We start from the raw sequence: 10,797 nt of genomic DNA on the forward strand, positions 1-10,797 counted from the left end.
CAAAATAAGGTCTATCAAACTTTAGATTCTCTAGCAAAACAACGGAAAGAATATGAAGAACTACGTCTTGTCTACTGTCTGTTTCCCATATGTGTTGTGATCGGCTCCCTGGAAAACAAGAGGCTGGACTGGTCCTGGCTGTGCCCATGAGCTTGCCAGCTGAGTGCTAGGTGGTAGCAAGGAGAGCACTAGAGAAAAGCACAGACCCATTGACCCAGCACCACCGTTCTCATGTTCTTCATGCATGTGAGGCCTGTTAGCCATTGTACTTGTATTTATTCTAACACGGGACATCAGTCAACAGTCACAACACCGGTGGATTACCAGCACTTCCGTCATATGCTTCACATATAGTGTTAAAGGAGAAATTTACACAGACGTGGGTACCACTAGGTTTGCTTTAATCGCCACTCAGAGCTGGGCCACCGCCCCAGCGAGTGGCGGAGAGCAAAGGGATACAGCACGGCTTATATACACTTATCAAATCATTAGTCAACGTCCAAAGTTTTTAGAAGTTTCCTTTGGTCTTGTCCATTCTGCAAATCCATCACCTGACCCTGTCCCTGTTGATTCATCTATTTGCTTCCAGTCTCTGCCTCGGTTCCAAGCTCCTCCTCGGATCGTGATCTTCTTTCTGCCTGCTTTAACTCACACACTCCTTCAAGCACACTTAGTCTTTGAGCAATTCCTATTCACATATACTGATTTTTGTTTCTTGAAACACCTGCGTTTCTGCGAGCACCTGTGTGCACAAGGTGATCATCTGTTGTTTCTCTGTTCTCCCAGTGATAACTGGACTGGGTGTTAAACCAGCCTTGGATTAGGGCTATACTGGGGACGAGGCCTGGTTCTGCCACTTAGCTGCTTTAGCACTTTAAATTTCTGAATTCAAAACACATTTTCTTTAACAAGCAATACCAGAACAATGGAGAACAATTAACAATGGTTTGGTCACTGCCGTGACAAAATAATGACAATTATTATTTCTGGTGTAGGTTGCTGTATGTCGTATTTATGAAACTAGGATTTGCCAGAAGAAAAATGTTCTATTTCACACCCACAGATGAGCTCACTGACATGAGCATCCACGTTTTAACAAGCCTTTACATCAAAGGCTGTAAACGAGTGTCAGTCTGCACAACCAGCTGGGAATCTTGTGTTGTTCCAGGCACGTATTTTTGTCCCATTCAATACCTTGTCTGTGTGATTTGCCTTTAGTCTGTCCTGTGCTTTCCTGCTAAAGATTTATAGGCTTCAGTCTTCTGATACTGCTCCAGCTCCTGCATCTAATGCTCCTTAGCTCTATCCGCTCCATCAAGGTGTTGCTGAAACAAAGAAGTCCAAGAGTACCAGGGAGTTGCCTCCCCTTCAGGAGGAAGGGAAGAAAAACAACTTGGCTGAAGTGCTGATCCATTTCACCTATGCAAACAGGAAAGGAGTGAAGAAACAATGAGAATGTACGTGAGATGCAAAGACGCAGGATTTCTGGATAATATTACTGTATTCTGGTGTGTGTCGTGTCCGTGTCTCCCCACCCTCCCGCCTTTCCCTTTTTTTTTTTAATTCAAATCACTATTCTGTTAACTCTTTTTTTTTTTAGATCAAGCTTTAACGTTCAGATCTGTAACAGCAGGGTTCCAATACGCCCTTGGTTTTTTGCCCCACAGAAAAAAATGCACTACCATTCTACAACCACACACTTTTCCCATCTGAGAGGCGAACAAAACATCATGGCTATTGGAAAAGAGTAGCATAAAGATAAAAGAGCCTAGGTGATATCAATTTAAGCTATCTACATTTAGGTTAAAAGAAAACTTCAGGCTAGGAAGAAAAAAAATATTTCACACGTGCATAATAGAATGAGCTTAACTGGAGAACTCTTTAGGGGGACCAATGAACTGAAAACCATTTAAGGAGTGGTCACAACACTTGCTAAAGGGCTCTTTTCCAGAAAAAAAAAAAGTTGCTGAGCAAGTTTTTCATCCAATGAGTTTAAAATTCAATGGAAATAAGTATTCAATCTGAGTGAACATTAGTCACTGGGCATGCCTTTTTATTTTCATTACGTCATCACAAGAATACATGCAATAGTTATAAATTTCGTGCATTTGCAAACCTGTTTTGATGCTGCTGAGGACACAGTTAGCATTCTAGATTGGGGTGCAAATTTAGTGATGCTGGGTTTGCGTTTCTTTTGGACACTGTATTCTTCCAGAAGACATTAATTCTTCTCTTCTGTCTCCAGCAATGTGCTGCTGACAGAGTACAGTAACCGACTCAAAAACAGCAGCAGTGTTTCCTCAGCTTGTGTCTTGGATGGATTGTTTTGAATCAGTAAGGAGGAGTTCTACTCTACTACCTGTAAGTACATGTCCTAGGTTTTCTAGCACAGATCTATACAGTTCTTTAAATATTTCTTTATATATATATATTTTGTATAAAACTTAAACAAGAAGAATGATTTTTAGGGTGTTTGCTGTATAACTATAGTAATGGTCTTTTTCTAGGGGAGACTTGCTATTCGGTCAGCTCAACCAGTCCTTATTTCAGTCAATTCCAGCCAGCTCAGCGGTCCTTATGCTCACCAAACACAACAAGCAGTAGCAGGACTGCAAGGCTGGAACAGGGGAAGCGCGAGGCTTTCCCTTCAACTGTTGTATCGGACAACTAGTTTGCTAGTTGCTGCAGCTCAGACACTTTTCCCCTGGGTTGCGGGACACTCACCCACACACAGTAGTATACTATGACTCCACCACTTGCTTCGAGAACGACTTCAAAGTCGTTAGCTAACCAAAGCCAGGCTTACGCAGCATTTTGGCTGCGGACAAGTGCAAAAGGCCGCGGTTCCGCATCTCGCCCCAGAAAGCGGGCAGCACAGTTCTTGTGGTGCGCTCCACATGGCTACCAGGGCAAAGTGAGAAGCACCACCACGAGAAGAAGCACCAGCCGCCCGTTCAGAGCCGCGGCGGGCAGGGGCTGGGCTGCCGTTCCGCGCCGGGCCGGGGCTCGGTGCCGCCGCGGGCTCCCCTCAGCCTGCCGGCCCCGGGGTGCGGCGAATGAAAAGACGGGACGCAGCTTGATGCAAGCAAGTTGTCCATTTATTAGTGATTTTCTTACAATTATATACGTTTCTACCTTCTACATATTACACACTGATTGGTTAAATCTTCAGCGTAAAAAACACTGATTGGTTGATATTTAAGGCACACCGTTAGAACAATAGGAACTTATTAGTTTACCTTGACATAGCAACAGTTTCTATTCCAAAGTTAGGGAGTTTCTTTCTACCCGGCTTTCTTGATTAACAAAGTTACGTATCGGCGCCAACGGTTCCCTTATCTGGCTACTTGTTTCTCTGTCCGTCTGGCTGCCTCCTCAACTGTAACGGCTCAGGGGTCTGCAGTTAGCTTGTTCCTTTGTTCCCAGGGCTTGTGCCCTACAAGTTCTAACAAGTCTCTATTCGAATAATCAGGCTATCAGTACTTGGACTCTTGTCCTTGAGGCCTTGTCCTACATCTCCCCCTTCCTGTTGCACAAAAAGAACCCCTGAAATCGAACGAGTTATTAATTTTTGTAAGCACTGTAAAAGACAAGGTATAAGTAATAAAACAAACAAAAAAGCAACTAAAGCATATATAATCATCTTCACTAAACTTCTTAGCCATCCTGAAATGCCCCAACCACTAAACAGTTTATCTAACCAATCCCAAGTATCACTTTGTTGAAGATGAGAAACTCCATCCTTCAATCTTTGGATGCTAGCATGAATTGATTCCGAATGATCTGAAAGGTTCATGCAACACATCCCTTCAGACTCTTCACAACCATGACCTTGTGCCAGAAGCAAAAAATCTATTGCAGCTCTATTTTGTAATGTCGCGTGGCGAACACTATCAACATCTAATAAAAGACCAGACAGGGCACTGCTTGTGGCATTAGTTTGTTTGGCAAGCCAACAGCCAAGCTTATCTAATGTTGCTAGAGCCTTTCCTGCAGCAGCTCCAGGCAACAGAAGAGATGCAATAAAGCATGTTATCATCACAATTGGAGGCAAATGCATGAACAGCGTGCTTTGTCCTTCGAGAGTAGCGATGTTGTAAAATCATAGATGTGTTAGGAGTCAGGACGGAAAGTCGCCCTAAGCTACACGGACCTCCTTTTATCTGAGAAGGAATGACAGGCCATGCTCGATCACCACAAATAAAAAATACTCCAACAGGTAGTGAGAGCGGAGCATTGCTAGATTTAGACAAGTTATTAGCAGTGTAATTACACCAGATACTTGCATTTCTAAAAACAGGATGAATAGGGGAAACATCCCATGCCCTAGATTGATTCTTTCCCGTGTAGTTAAATTTTATGCAAAAATCCATTTTTACTGAACCAAGGAGTTCAATTTCCTGCGGTTCCAGAGTAGCCAGTGGGAGATGGGGTATCCATACATCCCAATTGTCTGTCACATTTTTTGATACGTTTTTGGGTGGAAAAAGACTTTGAAGGTCCCTAGGTATAGGCCATTCGTCTAATGGTAAGCCCACAAGACATGTGGAAAAAGGCTGATCCGGAGTGGCCATAGCAAGACACAGAGTATCCTGTCCAGTCAAGTTCGCCAACGTGAACCAAACATTTACCTTTGGTAGAAAAGGGGGATAAGAGCTACCTTCAATAGGCCAAGGTCCAGGTATGAACATCATTATCCATATTACTGTCAATGCTTGTTTCTCTTTTTCTTTTTCCATTGTCGTTTTACAACCAGCCATTCTTCTGGTCGTACTGTCCACGACCAAGGCACTGCAATTGATTGTCCACACTCTAATCCTACAATAATGTTCTTGTTAATAATATAAATTCTGCTTGTTAATACAATATATTGAAACAACAACTGTGCAATAGCCCATACTTCTAGGCTTTCAATCAATGATAAAAAATTTGCAAAAACTAAGTTTGGCAAAATCTCAGAACCTAACCCTATAACTCCCTCCAATTCCAAAAGAGGTTTTCCCATAAAACATTCAGCCCAGTGTATATGATTAAACCTTAATATTTGATTATTACACTCAGAACACATCCAATGACCCCATCTGTCCCTTAGTCTTACAGCTCGCCAGCGATCGTGATCACAGAGTTCACAATGAATCTTGATCCACGGTCGACAAGATGGTTCATGTTCATAGCAACTTAACTATAGAAATCGAGACACTGTCCAATCTGGTTCATGACAGTGTCGTTGAAAGTCGATGTAATGGAAGATAATATCTGCTAGCGGTGCCGTCAGTGCGTTGGGGATCTGGTCTGGTCCAAACGTATTACCTTTGTTAAGTGGTTTAATCCAGGGCGATTATGTCCGTTCCAAGCGCTGTAAAAAGCGAAAACTAGATGCTATATCCTGAATTTGGTTACCTGACATTAATGCAAAACAGAAATCATCATGCAGTTTTTATTTCATTCTGTAGGGTCGGTGTCGGTATCAGTTGTCTGCGGTAAAGGTTCACGGAAAGGTCGTACATTCTTTGCTGGGATCCATCTGGGTCCTTTTTCTGTGGAGACACAAGCATAACCTTTTCCCCATGTAACAAGAGGATATGGTCCCATAATTTTACCTGTTTCTGGGTCTCGAACCAATACTGGGGCTTTAACCCGTGCCTCGAAAGAGGTATTTGCAGTAAAATGTTGAACTATCGGTGGGTTGTTATCTATTAAAGAACAATTTAAAAAATTAAAAACATACAATGCTTTCTGTAACCGTTCCTCCGGAATAGCCATTCCCATTCCCCCTTTTTGTTGTTGTAATAGACGTTTTAGAGACTGATGAGACCGTTCAATGAGAGATTGACCGGTGGGGGAATGAGGAATGCCAGTAATATGAGTTATACCCCATAGGGCAAAAAAGGTTTTTATAGTTGTTGAAACATAAGCTGGACCATTATCTGTCTTTATCTTTGAGGGAATACCCAAAGTAGCAAAAGCACGCATTAGATGTCTATGAACATCTCGTGCCTTTTCTCCTGTGTGACACGAGGCAAACAAGGCGCCTGAAAATGTATCAATGGAAGAGTGGATATATTTAAGGTTACCAAATTCAGAATAATGTGTGACATCTGTTTGCCATAATGGTAGGCTTTGTAATCCTCTAGGGTTAACTCCTGCAGCAATTGATGGGAAAGAATGTTTTTGACAATCAGGACAGACAGCAATAATATTTGACACTTGTTGAGAAGTAAGGTCAAACTGTCGTTTAAGAGCTCCAGCATTTTGATGGAAAAAAAGAGTGACTTAGTTTAGCTTGTGCAATACGGTCTGGCAGTACTTGAACTGGTAACGTCAATAGATCAGCTCGTCGATTGCCTTCTGCAAGAAAACCAGGTAGTGAGGTGTGAGATCGATCTAATATGCATAACAAAATAAGGCGCAGATCGAGCGTCCAAAAGGAAAACAAGTTCCTGTAACAGGGTAAAGAGTTGTGAATGTGAAACATTCCGCAGCACAGAAGCTTCCGCTCGTGTAACAATACCTGCAACATAAGCTGAATCAGTAACAAGGTTGAGGGGTACCTTCCATTTTCAGAAAACGCGAACAACTGCATTCCGTTCTACTATTTGAGGTGAACCGGAGACTGTCTCTATGTCCGAGTCCCATTGTCTCCGTTGATCATCCCACCATAGGAGAACAGATTTATGTGATTTGCCTGATCCATCTGTAAACACAGTAAGTGCCTGTAAGGGTTGTTCGCTTCTTTTGGGTTTTAACATCAGACGAAAGTCAATGTTAAACAGTTTGTGTGAAGGTGGATGAGAAGTTATTTGACCTGTATAGTCAGCAAGTGCCCTAACAAAGGTGTCTGATTGCTGATAAAGCCATTGCAAGTATACCGTTGTTATTGGTAGACAAATACAGACAAAATCCTTCCCTGACAAGGTTAACAGGCGTGATCTAGCTTTAACAATCAGAGAGGCAAACATTTCATGTTGTGTCAAAATAGTTTTTGTAGACTGGTTAGGTAAAAAGATCCATTCAATAATCAACAGGGCGTCTGAGTTCTGAAGGTCCCACTGAAATATCAGGGCATGAGGCTGTCGAGCAGGGTTTAAAATAATCAAGTAAAAAGGTAGTTCAGGGGCCCATCGGTGGGCCAGTCAAGAAGCAATAGCTGAGGCAACCTTTTGTAAAGATGTATCTGCTTCAGAGTTAAGATTACGTGGAAAACAAAGATTAGTGTCCCCTTTTAGTAGTTCAAACAGAGCACCCAAGTCTGTATTAGAAATTCCCAATAGTGGTTGAACCCAATTTATTGTTCCCAGTAATTTTTGTGCATCATGCAGGTTTCTTACATTGGTATTGATCTGCAATGGTTGAGGAACAATAGTTTGTGCTCTTATTCGCCAGCCCAGATATTTCCAAGGGGGAAACTTTTGGACCTTTTCTGGTGCTGTACAGAGACCTGCCGAATTCACAGCATCTGTGACAAGGGCTACAGCTTTCTCCATGACTTCGTGATGTTGTGCTGCCACTAAAAGGTCATCCATATAATGATACAATAACACAGTAGGCATAGCATTTCGGACAGGACTGAGTATTTTCGCCACATACCATTGACACATTGTAGGGCTATTTTTCATACCTTGTGGCAGTACAACCCACTGATATCTCTGCAATGGAGCTTGCATGTTGATGCTTGGAATTGAAAAGGCAAATTTCGGGGCATCATCTGGATGTAACGGGATACTGAAAAAACAATCTTTAAGATCTATGACAGTTAGATGCCAGTGTCGAGGGATCATAGTCGGGGACGGGAGCCCGGGTTGGAGGGCTCCCATATCTTCCATAGCATCATTAATTTTTCTGAGATCATGGAGCAAGCGCCACTTGCCAGTTTGTTTTTTAATAACAAAAACTGGTGAATTCCATGGGCTGGTAGAAGGTACAATGTGTCCTTGGGACAGTTGTTCTGAGACTAAGTTTTGAAGTGCGCGAAGTTTTTCCAAAGGAAGGGGCCACTGATCCACCCAAATAGGAACATCAGATTTCCAGGTTATTTTTAGGGTGTCGCACACTTCAATGGCCCCATCTAAAAATGTGTACGGATAGACATTCCCCATTGTGGTAATACATCACATCCCCACAAAACCATAGGTACAGGCAGCACAAAAGGTTTAACAGAAGCCACATGTCCCTCTGGTCCTTGAATTCGAATTAGTTCCAAACTCTGACGACTGTTACCGGTCCCCCCTATCCCAGCCAGTGTCTGAGAGACATTAGTCAGTGGCCATTGCGGAGGCCATTTGGCTTGAGAAATTACTGTGACATCAGCTCCAGTGTCAATGATCCCATTTAGTGCTATTTGTTGGTCATTGTAAATAAGGGTACACTGATACATAGGTCGCTGTGGAGAAATGGATTGTACCCACAAAATACGAGGTAACCCTGTGGATCCAAAACCTCCTCTCCTCTGCGGAGGATGATCAGTGATAAGAGAGCTTACCCTTGCTGGAAACAGAATCAATTGCGCTATTCGACTACCCTGAGGTATCGTACAAGGTGGAAATGGAGTCCATGCCATGGTTTTGATTTCATCCACACTGTCAGAGTCAATAACACCTGGTAAAACAGAGACCAGACAATGTTGTGGAAGATCTACCAATTAACGGAGCTTGTGTATCAGGGGGTAATGGTCCTTTGACATTTGTTGATAATAAATGAACCGAGGAATCGAGCAGTGTTACTGTGTGTGAGATTGCCAGGTCCAATCCGGCGCTGCCTGAGGTTGCTGGACAGGGACTTGAGGTGTCGGTGCTTCTCTCCGAGCTTGTTGAAATGTCAGCTGTGGCACTTGTGTCTGCGCGCGTCGCTGCCCCGCGCTCCGCGGTCGGTTTCCCTGTATCGGTTGTCCCTGGAAGTCATACTTAGATCGACATTGATTAGCATAATGGCGCCCTTTCCAACATTTCGGACAAACTCCAGGACCAGGAGGTTGTTGTCTATTCCCTGCAGCCCGAGCAAGACAATTTCTCTTTAAATGACCAGGCTTACCACAACCATAGCAATTCCCCACACCACACATCGCTGCAAAAGCAGCAGCCATAGCTTCAAACTTATGGTCAACCGTACCGATTCGGTTACATGCTTCCACCATTTCCACCAGAGTGGGGTTTGGGTTGGTTAGAGACTTCAGTAGCCTTTTACAATCAACATTAGCATTTTCAACAGCTAGTTTTGTTTAACAATATATCCCAAGCTTCCGCATTATCTACTTGACGTTCCAAAGCCTGTTTTAGTCTATCAATAAACTGCATATAAGGTTCTCGAGGCTCCTGAGTGATGTTAGTAAAAGCTTTTTGTGGCTTTTGTATGTCAGGAACCTGGAAAAAAGCCTTTTTCGCCTCTTCTCTAATTGCCTCGAGCGCCGCACGGGGGGCAGTTTTGAGCCTGCGCTACAGGATCAGTATGTGCACCGGTGCCCGTAAGATGTTCTGTTGTTAGTGCAGCTAATGCAGCATCATTATGATTAACATACGTGAGCAGGAGTGCTTGCAGTCCCCCTCTCCAGTGCGACTCCCATAATGTGTACTGAGTCAGGGTTAGTAGCAATCGTGCTGAAGATTTCAAATCATGAGGAGTCATGACATAAGTATCAAACACAGAAGATAACAGACTTATAAAATAGGGAGAAGAAATACCATGCTCCGTAACCGTGCGGTGCAGTTCTTTAACAACCGAAAAAGAGCGAGCCTCCCATCGTGCTCCCCCTGCCCGACCCTGAGAATACAAGACCGGAGCAACTATAGTTTTAGCCATTTCTAAATCCCCCTCCTTTAAGGCTTGTTTCTTTATTTTGCATCACAAATGCAAAATACGCTAAATATTTAATCGTATTTATTACGCTAAATAGGCTAAATATTTAATAAAATAAAAATGCAAAATAGGCTAAAATCACAGGCCCACACGTCACGCAGATCAGGAGGGTATAAATCAGGTTTTTGTTCAGGGTCTACCGGTCCCAGGTCAAAGGGGTCTTCTTCTGGCGGATACCCCACTGCATTAACACCCAGGGGTTTAGAGCACTGTGATTTAGAGGCTGATAAGGACAGGGCTATAGGAGCTTGCAACTCCTCCTCCTCTCCTTCCTCTGCCTTTTCTTTTTGTGCTTTCAGAGTCTCAAAAACAACTCTCCACGAAGAGAGCAGACGGTGGGACTCAGTATTGCCTTTTGTCGCAGAATCCCACAATTTCACCCCTGTATCGTCCCAAAGTTCCCGCGTGAAAATTGTAGTTGCAGTCACTGCAGGCATATTTACTTGCACCCACTTAAGCATTGCTTTAAGGTCATGCCCAGAAATACTTTTCTTATGTTTGTTAAGGAGACCTTTCATAAGCACATATAGGTCTCTTTCTGGGGATGAAACCTGATTCCCCATTACGGATTTCCCACAGCTCACCTCTCAACTCCGGAGGGATTTATGGCCGGCCGGCTCCCGCTTCCTTTCAGCAGATCATTCAAAGTTCTGTGGGATTCGCTGCATGTCGCTCAGTTAGGCGATTCGAGAGTCCCTCCACATCAGATCGTTCACCAGATCACGTCAGGGTCAGCAATTTGCGGCAAATGAAGAGACGGGACGCAGCTTGATGCAAGCAAGTTGTCCATTTATTAGTGATTTTCTTACAATTATATACGTTTCTACCTTCTACATATTACACACTGATTGGTTAAATCTTCAGCGTAAAAAACACTGATTGGTTGATATTTAAGGCACACCGTTAGAACAATAGGAACTTATTAGTTTACCTTGACATAGCAACAGT

At 43.2% G+C, this 10,797-nt stretch overlaps 1 long non-coding RNA gene across 1 annotated transcript; it reads right to left on the reverse strand.

The window, feature by feature from the left end:
* Positions 1-7,712: 7,712 nt before the first annotated feature.
* LOC130159217 (uncharacterized) lies at positions 7,713-10,542 on the reverse strand. Its single transcript, XR_008825667.1, has 2 exons — positions 10,434-10,542; positions 7,713-8,872 (listed from the first exon to the last, which is right to left on the reverse strand). It is a non-coding gene; the product is annotated as an uncharacterized LOC130159217 (long non-coding RNA).
* Between the last annotated feature and the right edge of the window lie 255 nt (positions 10,543-10,797).

This window comes from Falco biarmicus, chromosome 15 (assembly GCF_023638135.1).
Source record: "Falco biarmicus isolate bFalBia1 chromosome 15, bFalBia1.pri, whole genome shotgun sequence".
NCBI lineage: Eukaryota > Metazoa > Chordata > Aves > Falconiformes > Falconidae > Falco > Falco biarmicus.